Source organism: Castanea sativa, chromosome 5 (assembly GCF_040712315.1).
Source record: "Castanea sativa cultivar Marrone di Chiusa Pesio chromosome 5, ASM4071231v1".
Lineage (NCBI taxonomy): Eukaryota > Viridiplantae > Streptophyta > Magnoliopsida > Fagales > Fagaceae > Castanea > Castanea sativa.
This window is the reverse complement of record NC_134017.1, coordinates 69,455,023-69,465,426: the sequence shown is the minus strand read 5'-3', so window position 1 is coordinate 69,465,426 and position 10,404 is coordinate 69,455,023. Positions and strand designations below refer to the sequence as shown.

Below are 10,404 nucleotides of genomic sequence, written 5' to 3'. Positions count from 1 at the left end.
ATTTTTTGAAACACATTGAAATCAACAATCGAAATCAACATTATGTATCTCATTGCTTTTATTAACAAAATTATCAAATTCCAATAAGTGATAGAGTGAGGATTGGCTCTACAGGGCAAATTTCACAATGTAATAGTACATAAACATCAGCATACACATACATATATGCATACACATGAAAAAAAGCATTACATTCAACAATATGTATATACCCTAGTGACTTAAAATTTAGTTTTTTTATATACAAAAATTAATAAAGGAGAGCAATTTTAATGAGTCTTGAAAGATAATAATAAAGATTTTTTTTTAATGCTATTCTGTTAACTGGTTTATTCTATAACATTTTTTATCAATAAAAATAAATTTTTTTATTATATAGTTTTACAATTGATTTAATAGTTTAAATTTACAAATGTAAATTTTGCATATTAATTTTCAACAATGTCTGCACTTATTTTCAAATAATTAAAGTTACATGACAACTAATACATGTTTGCACACACTACAACAAAAATAGACTATGGTGACGAAACCTTTCGTCACAATATGTCTTTATTTCGTCACCGAATACATATGGTGACGAAACAGCATTCGTCACCTTAGCTCCGTCACAGAATGTATTGGTGACGAAAATGTTTCGTCACCAATTAAAAAATGATAGGTGACGAAATTTTTTCGTCACCAATAAAAAATGACAGGTGACAAAAGTTTTTCGTCACCTAATATTTTCGTCACTAAACCTTATTTCCAGTGACGGAATATTTCGTCACCAAATTTATTTTTTTCCCAATTTCAATAGATTAGGTGACAAAGTTTTGCGTCACCAATCAATTTTTTTTTTTTTTTTTTAATTTCAATAGATCAAGTGACAAATTATTTTGTCACCAATTTCTGTTTATAGTCAAATATGGCAACGAAAATTATCGTCACCAATTTTAATTTTTTATTAATATTCTTTACATTTACTTGTCATTACATTAACCTGTTCATTTCTAACCAAATCCATAAAAAAAAAATAATAATAATAAAAAAAATAAAAACATTCATTCATTTCTAACCAAATCCATAAGTAAAATCCATACAATCTAAAAATGCAATAAAGATGTTCACAAAGTAATTACAACCATTTACATACAAATAATGTCTTAACTTCCAAACTTTACAGAAAATTAATTAAGTTCAAGTAGTCCCACAAAAGCTATCTTTTTGCCACCAATCCCAAATCTGCACAAGTATCAAGGAAAATACATTAATAACAAACTAGATTGCAAACCCATATCTCTAATAAAATGTACTACAACATCAACAACAAAAAGATTATTATTAGTAAAACAATGCAAAAAATATCCACAGAATACCCAATAACAAACTAGACAAAATAATCATAATGCAAAATCATATGAAGCCAAACTATCAAATAAAGAAGACCCACAACATTCTCATCAAATAAAAACCAAACCTACATTACAAATTACGGAGAAATCATAAAGAATGCAGAAAAATCCCAATTTAAAACAAAACAAATAAAGTGAAATCCAAAACAAAAATTCAGCCACCATCATAAACACAAACCCACCCACCACAACGAATAAAAAATCTAGCCAACACTATTAAAAAAAAAAAAACTAGCCACCACCATTAAACAAAAACCACGGCCACCACCATAAACAAAAAACCCACCACCACCATTAAACAAAAAACATAGCTACCACCCATTAACACAAAAACCCAGCCACTACCATAAACAAAAAACTCAGTCATCACAATAAACAAAAAACTCAGCCACCACCACAAACAAAAAACCCACCACCACTATTAAACAAAAAACACAGCCACCAACATTAACACAAAAACTCAGCCACTACCATAATCAAAAAACCCAACCACTACCATTAAACAAAGAGCACAGTCACCACCAATAGCTGAAATCTTAAATGGGGTGGTAAAAAAATAGAAATGTTGATGTTAGATGTATTATAAATTGATGTGTTAAATGTATAATTAAAGTGGCTTTTTTAGAGCATTCATACTGGTGATGCTAAAAAACTATTTTTAGTACCACCATATACAAAAGGGGGCTATAATGATGGTGCTATAGGTAAATTTTTTATCTACATTGCTACAGTGCACAACTATATATGACGGTACGTAGCGGAAAGCTATTTTTTTATTTTTTATTCTTACTGTTAAATTAGTATTTATTTGTTTTTGTTTCTATTACTTTTTACTCAACCCGACACTTCTCGGATCTATCACCTCTCTCTCAACTCTCTCAACCCTCACAACTCTCACTTCTCTCTCTCAAAAACCATGTATCATGTATGCACCTTCTGTTGCAATGATTACAAAAATCAACTTGCAGCTAACTTTGACATACTTTGGGCTCAATATCAGTAAAGCACTGACAACTAGCTAGCATTGAATAGCTTCTCATAGCTACTTCATTTGCAATGATGTACAGAATGATAAAATATCTAGCAAATTAGCAATTAATAGGGTCTTATCTCTTTAACTTTTTAAACTACTAATATTTGCTTGTTTCCTAGCTAGTACTATTTATCTACCTTGATTAACAACACCACCATGAATGATGCATGCTCTTTTAAATACTATGAATCTACCTACCAAGATAGGGGTTGGTAGTCATTGAACTCATCTATAGTCTTAAACGTGTAAAAGAGAAAATCTCCAAGATGCATGATTTCATTCCAATGCATAGAAGATACATAAGAAAAAAAAATGAGCAGCATAGAAAAAGATAGATTAATAAAACCTTCAAGAATCCAACTTTAATGACAATCATAACATGTGTAGGGTCCTCAAGCTCTGACTGACATCAATTTGCCACAAATTTTGAACCTAACAAAGAATAATGAAATATTCCTTCAATAATCTTCCTTCACCAACTATTGAATTATATTATAAATAAATAAATAAAAAAATTATTTTGGAATATTGATCTAATTAAATCACATAGATCAATTAAAAAAAAAACGAATGTCAAACTTTTTCCAATTTGTCTTCCTCTTGTTTATAAGACAAAATTTAAATTTGCATCTACCCATGGTAATTATTCTTTGTCGTCAAAATGCTTATATGACTTGAAAATTAATTAATCCCACAATTCTCTTTTTACAATAATCATCTTCATTCCCTCTAGAGGCTCCTGGACCAACATTTTACTCACCAAAGTCACTATCTCAACTGACCCCAAAGTTCATTACCACGTGTGGCTAGAAATCACTCCCACAAAATTACGTGGACAAGGCAAAAAAAAAAAACCATGATATTGAATGTGGTTCCTTATCCTCATTAGATTACATTTACACTGCACCCACCATTGACAACTCAGTCCCCTTCTCTAAACTCTTCCATCTCTTCCCACCAAAACCCCATAACCAAGAAAAGCTCACAAACTATGGATTCTCTACCATTGAACCAATCTCTCTCTCACCTCAAACTCTCTCCCAAACTCTTTACTTTCCCTTCTTCTTTTCCTTCCCAACAATCTCTCACCCTCAAACCAAACCACACTAACCCCACTATTTTCAGTTTCACCAATAATCTTCACAATCAAACAGAGTCATTTTGTTCTATTGCATTGTAATCATAGTTTTTATAAATTCAAGAGATCTAGCAAGCACACAAAATAGAGAAATCTTAAGGTTATTTTTAGTTAAGAGGGATATATCAGAAGAGAAGAACATGAGATTTGAGGAAACTCACAAATTCTAATGAACTTCAACAAGATAGGAATCAAATCAAAACCTTGGCATTACAAAATTCCTGGATTGTCTTTGTCCATCATTTAACCACTCTGGCAGCAAACAGTACGAAATATTCAGTTTTTTTTTTTTTTTGTAAAGTGAGCATTAGATGGAAACACAAAACAATTACTCCAAAGTCACTATATGCAGAAAAGAAACAGGGAGACATGAGAAGTAAATGTGAATGTACAAAGAGATATAAATGGCTTACTCATCAACAATGGAGATCAATGAGAGAGAAAGAGAGAGAGGATTGATGAAAGTGAGAGCTTACCGATCAATGAGGGAGGAGAGGCGTGAGGTCTGTGGAAGTCAGAAACGCGTGAGTAGAGGAGCACGAAAGATAGGTTAGGGTTTTTTTTTTCAAATAAAAAAAAATGAAAAATAAAATTGGCGCTGAAAATTGGGCATGGCGCTAAAAAAAAATTAACATGGCGCTTAAAAAAACAATTAACCTGAAAATTATGCTGGCGCTAGGAATTGATCCCTTGAGGGAGTGCTACTCCACAAAGAAGTGCTACCAGTAGACTACCAAACAACATATTATTTATAAGTGGACACTAAATCAATTTATTCTAACACTAGTGGATATTTAAAGTTTTCAAGAACAATAAAAGAAAAAAACATGCAAACACATTTTTTTAATATGCTTTCCAAAAATTGATAGTTATGATAACAAAAATAGTAAATTCAAATTATATTTTAAATTAAAGCGTAAATGCACTTTTAGTTCCTACATTTTAACGTTTTTCCATTTTAGTCTCTACATTTTATTTTTACCACTTTTAGTCTCTAAATCAATTAACGTGTGTTATTTTCTTTCTTTCCATCAGTCAACCGACAAAAATAGCTGAGGTGGCAGCCAAAGACATTAAAATATTATTAAAAATGTCACGTCAGCATCTATTTTTTTAAAAATATTTTGTCAATTTTAACTATAAAAAAAAAAAAAACAGAATTAAAAACAATAAAATCAAATGCCTATGAACACAAGAACACAAACCTAGAAAATCAAACCAAGAACACGAATCAAATGCCAAGGAAATTAAAACACCTTCAAAGATTCAAAACACAAAGAACATAAACCTAAACCCAACCCTCAATCTCTAGCAAACCCAGAACACCACATGAAAAATCCAACCCTCCATACAAACATCAAACCCAGAAACCATCACATGAAGTACATTTGATCGATGACATGCCTATTAATCTTTGATCATTAAATTTGTCATTTAATCTTTAAACTCATCTATTATGCATCAGTTTAAACTACGAAAACTTAAATTTACACAATTGATCGATGACATGCCTATTAATCTTTGTTCACCTTGAAATTTTGTAAGCATGAACAACATATGAAGATAATGTAATCTAACGGTAGATTTGTCAAAATTCACATTGAATTAAGAAATATAGGTCTGGGTTCAAATTACACCTGGTGTAACTCTAAAAAGTGTTACACCACCCAATAAATTATTATTGAATTCATATTTTGAAAATCCAACCATTGGATTACATTTTCTATATGTTCTTAAAATGCATGCCAATTTTCATGTCAATTAGGTGTAATTTTTCATTTAATCTTTAAACTCATCTATTATGTGTTAGTTTAAACTACAAAAACTTAAATTTACACAATTGATCGATGACATGCCTATTAATCTTTGATCACCTTGAAATTTTGTAAGCATGAACAACATATGAAGATAATGTAATCTAACGGTAGATTTGTCAAAATTCACATTGAATTAAAAAATATAGGTCTGGGTTTAAATTACACCTGGTGTAACTCTAAAAAGTGTTACATCACCCAATAAATTATTATTGAATTCATATTTTGAAAATCCAACCGTTGGATTACATGTTCTATTTGTTCTTAACATGCATGCCAATTTTCCTGCCAATCGGGTGTAATTTACACATTATTATCCATTTAACTAATTAAATCTAACCCAAACCTAACTCAACCAAATTATTATGGGTAAACTCCAACCCACTCAATTACCCAATTATCAAAATTACCAAATTGCCTCTAAAACTTGCAAATAGCCAAAGTACTCCTAAAATCCTCTAAAATTGCCAAAATGTACCCTAAGCCTAAAAAATGACCGAAATACCTCTAAAATCATAAAATTACCAAAATACCCCTAAAACTTAAAACATTACCAAAATATCCCCCGAAACTAAAAAAATACCAAAATTCACCCTAAAGCTAAGAAATAATTGAAATACCCTTGGAACCTTCAAAATGACCAAAATACCCCTCGAAACTTAAAAATGACAAAAATACGTCCTAAATCTAAGAAATGACTGAAATACTTCCCAAAATTTAAACATTACTAAAATACCCATGAAACCTAAATATGGCCAAAATACCCTTGAAATATAAAATTACCAAAATACCCCCCTAAACCTAAAAAATAACCGAAGATACCCTCAAAACCCAATAAAATGACCAAAATACCCCCTAAACCTAAAAAATGACCAAAATAACTAGAAATTATAAAAATGAGTATTTTTGTCATTTAGGGGTATTTTGGTCATTTTTAGGTTTGAGGGCATTTCGATAATCTTTTAGGTTTAGGGTGTATTTTTATGATCGTATAGGTTTTAGGGCCATTTTTGTCATTTTATAGGTTTCAAGGGTATTTTGGTCAATTTTGAAGTTTTTGGGGGGTATTTTGGTCATTTTTTTAGGATTAGGAGTATTTTGGTAATTTTAAAGCATTAAGGCTATTTTGGTCAGTTTTTAGGTTTCAAAGCTATTTAGGTTATTTTTTGAGAATGTGGGTGCTATTTTGGTCATTTTTTGTTTTGGGGGTATTTTGGCCAAATTTTAGGTTTCAAGGGGTAATTTTTTAGGTTTTGTGTGTACTTTGGTCATTTTTTAGGATTAGAGTATTTCGGTCATTTATGAGGTTTAGGGGATATTTTGGTAATTTTTAGTGATTTTTGAGCATATTTGGTGATTTTGGGGGTATTTTAGTAATTTTTTAGGTTATTTTATGGGTATTTTGCTCATTTTAGAGATTTAGAGATATTTTGGTCATTTTAGTGGGTTTTTAGCATAATTGGTGATTTTAGAGATTGTATGAATATTTTGGTCATTTTAAAGGTTTCATGGGTATTTTGCATATTTTAGAGATTTTGAGGATATATTGGTCATTTTGGTGGATTTTGAGCATATTTGTTGATTTTATAAAAATTAGCTTTGGGTAGGGTATGGATATCTATGGATAAACAAACCGGGTATATATGGGTATACCCTGCCCATGGCAATCCTTAATTATTTGTAAACAATAGGTGACAAACACTTATTTTGTCACCAAAAACACCTCCATCTTAATATTAGATGATGAATTTGGAATTTCATTACCTCTGGTTAGTCTTTGGTTAAACAATAGGTGACAAAAATTTATTTCGTCACCAAAAACACCTACATCCTAATATTGGGTGATGAATTTAAAATTTCGTCACCTCTAGTAAGTTTTTGGTGACGCAAATATTTCGTCACCCTAGGTTTGCCTTTTTTTAATGACCTATAGTGACAAAATAAATATTTCGTCACCAATTTGTACATCTTTGGTGACGAAATATTGATTTCGTCACCAATTTTAATATTTTTATAATATTTGGTGATGAATTCTTCTTTTCCTCACTAAATGTTATCATTTGGTGACGAAATTGTTTATCCTCACTAGATTTCGTCACCATAGCCCACTTTTGTTGTAGTGACATATTAAATTAAATATATATATATATATATATATATATATATATATATATATATATATAAGGAAACACCCTTATATATTAAAGAATTCCAAGATGACATAATAAATAATACACATTTATACATCTAAAAAATGATGTGTTTATACATAAATAATTTTTGGTTGTAGAACTTCAATATTAAAAAAAAAAATATTATTGTCTATATCTTACATTCTCATTCACATTTTTTTTTACAGAAAACAAAAAAATTGCTTGGGTTTGAGTTAATTATTGGCCTTGCTTTAAAGTAGGATCTTGCAAATAAATACTAAATATAATACACGTCTGTAGGATCTTGCACTTAAAGACTGGATATTAAACATGTCCCACATATCTTGACTATGAGACCTTGAAAAGAATAGTAATTTAATTATGATTAAGATGTCAATATCAAGGTATCTAGCCAGGTAAATCTCAATATTAACAATAATGGGAACTATAATAAAACTCATGATGTGTAGCACATTACATGATTAGTGTTTAATCTAAAAACCTGACTATATAGTAGGTCAATGTATGATATGTAATTTATGTCATTGCTCACAAGGAAAGCGACTAGGTGTAACAGCTTACAAAAAAAAAAAAAAATAATAAATAAAGTGAATTACTAAATGGTGATTTATAATGTGTCTTGTAAGCGCCTCAAAACTATTAAATGAACATACACATTAGAAAGTATTTACTTTCCCCAAATTGAAGGCAAAAATCAAGTATTGATTGGTTGGAGTAAATTAAGGGATTGGGGCAATCAATTATATTGATATGAAATTCAAAATCAAATATTCATGTAACAAATTGATAGTCTTTATTTAATTCATCCTAAGCTTATGGTGAATTTTTGTATCTCATTGTTTGTTTTTACAATATGCATCCAATTACTAATGAGTCACATCTCTAGTTGTTTTAATCATTTATATGGCAAATATATATATGAGGCATTATTTTTTTTACTAAGTGATAGAATGAGGATTTGACTCTAAAGCTAAATTTTATATAAACATAAGTATAAACATATACATATACATATACATGAAATAACACCCTTAATTCAATAATTTTTCATTGGTCATGTCAAGCCCCAAACCTAAAAGGGTCTAAAGCATGAGAAATACATCTCAAGGGTACTTGTAGATTTTTCCTTTTTGGAAAATCAAACTATAGGAGATCTTTATTTTCCTTTCTTTTCCATAGGATAAGAATATATAACCATACTAAAATCTCCATATTACAAGTCAGAGCTCTATAACACATTTATGAACAATAATTAAAATCACGTGCCTCCACAAAATACATGAATATATTACAAAACTTTGATTAAATTACACAAGTTACAATTTTATCAAGAATAAGGACCTTAACATCAAGTCTAGGCCTACCACGGCAAAGGCTAACAAACCTCAAGCAACCCACCTCCAATAGAATTAATTAAGGTCTTGTTGAACATAGCAAGATTAAGTCACCAACCATTTATAGCAAAAGTCTCCAAATTTAATAGAGCACTCTAATCATTACCAAATAAGTAAGCTCCATACCCAATGTATAGCTAATAAATCTAAAAAACTGTTAAAGGGAGATATGAGCTAATGTCCCGTAAGTAGCATAATTAATGGGAATAGGGGGAAATGCAAGTTTTATCTTCAATAATAATAATATGACAATAATGATTAAGTAATGAAACCAAAAGTTTCTCAAAGTAAATACCTTGAAACTATATACTATTAATCTATAATCTGTGAGCACTAACAATATAATTTTCAAAGTCATAAAATCTAACATACGGTAAATTTTCACAAAGATACCACACTACCACATAAACCAATCAGGGGATCCACCCATTCACAACTGGCATGATATTATCCTCTCTGGTATGCAGATTCTTGGCCCCATGGACAGCAACCTCACCCGTACCCTCAAGGTTTTTCTTTCTCCCCATGGGCAGCAGAGAAAGCGCGTCAAATAGGACCTCTCTTGCATGTGGTCTCTTGGTCCCATGGGCAGCAGCCTCACCTACACATAATTAAGGAACATTTTCCCCCTATGGGCAGCAGGGAAGAATGCATCATCCAAAAATGAATGGGCATTGACTTGGATTTGATTCCGTTATCACAAAGATTACGAAAACCAAATCAGGTGATCACCGGGTAATCACAGATGGCATGGTGTTAAAACCACATAAAGCTCACAGGTTATATTACTTTCAAATACATAGTTTATATCTAGGTAATTTCAGAAAAACTTTAAATAATCTAATTTCCACAAAATTTGTAAGGTTTTCAACTTCATTCTTGTCAAAAAGATTTTATATCAATTCCCAAAAACAAGACAAGATAAGCATCTTTAGATTTTCTGATAAACCATAAAATCCATAATTTTCTTATCAAAGATTAAATAAAATATGCTCATATTTTCCATGTCAATAATACATGCATTTTCCCAAATGCAATACCAAATATGATGCATTTTCATAAATAATCATATATATATTAAGGTTACGACACAACAGTTTTTAGGAAAATATAGTTTCCATAGATAGTTTCCACAAGCGTGTCTAACCCAAAAACAACATTTATGCAACATGGTTATCTTTCAAAAATCCCATTAAAAAGCTACTTACCTTGAAATCTGCAAAAAACCTAATTCTCCAAGCTCCAAAGGAGATTAGCTAGAACCTCAACAATATCAAACAAACCTAACAAAATAAGCATAAAGCTTAAAATTGTATCTGGTTACAATTTAGGAATTGCCAAATAAGCACTCAATTAGGCAAGCCTAATATTTAACCTCATCAATAACATATTCCTCTTCCAAAGTTTCTCAACAAATTAATTCATAAGGCATAGACTCCAATTTATAAAGTTAACCC

The 10,404-nt window shown here is 30.4% G+C and overlaps 1 long non-coding RNA gene across 1 annotated transcript; it reads right to left on the bottom strand.

The window, feature by feature from the left end:
• Window positions 1-2,773: 2,773 nt before the first annotated feature.
• Window positions 2,774-4,296, bottom strand: LOC142635958 (uncharacterized). Its single transcript, XR_012844220.1, has 4 exons — window positions 4,223-4,296; window positions 4,042-4,070; window positions 3,727-3,817; window positions 2,774-2,859 (listed from the first exon to the last, which is right to left on the bottom strand). It is a non-coding gene; the product is annotated as an uncharacterized LOC142635958 (long non-coding RNA).
• Window positions 4,297-10,404: the final 6,108 nt, after the last annotated feature.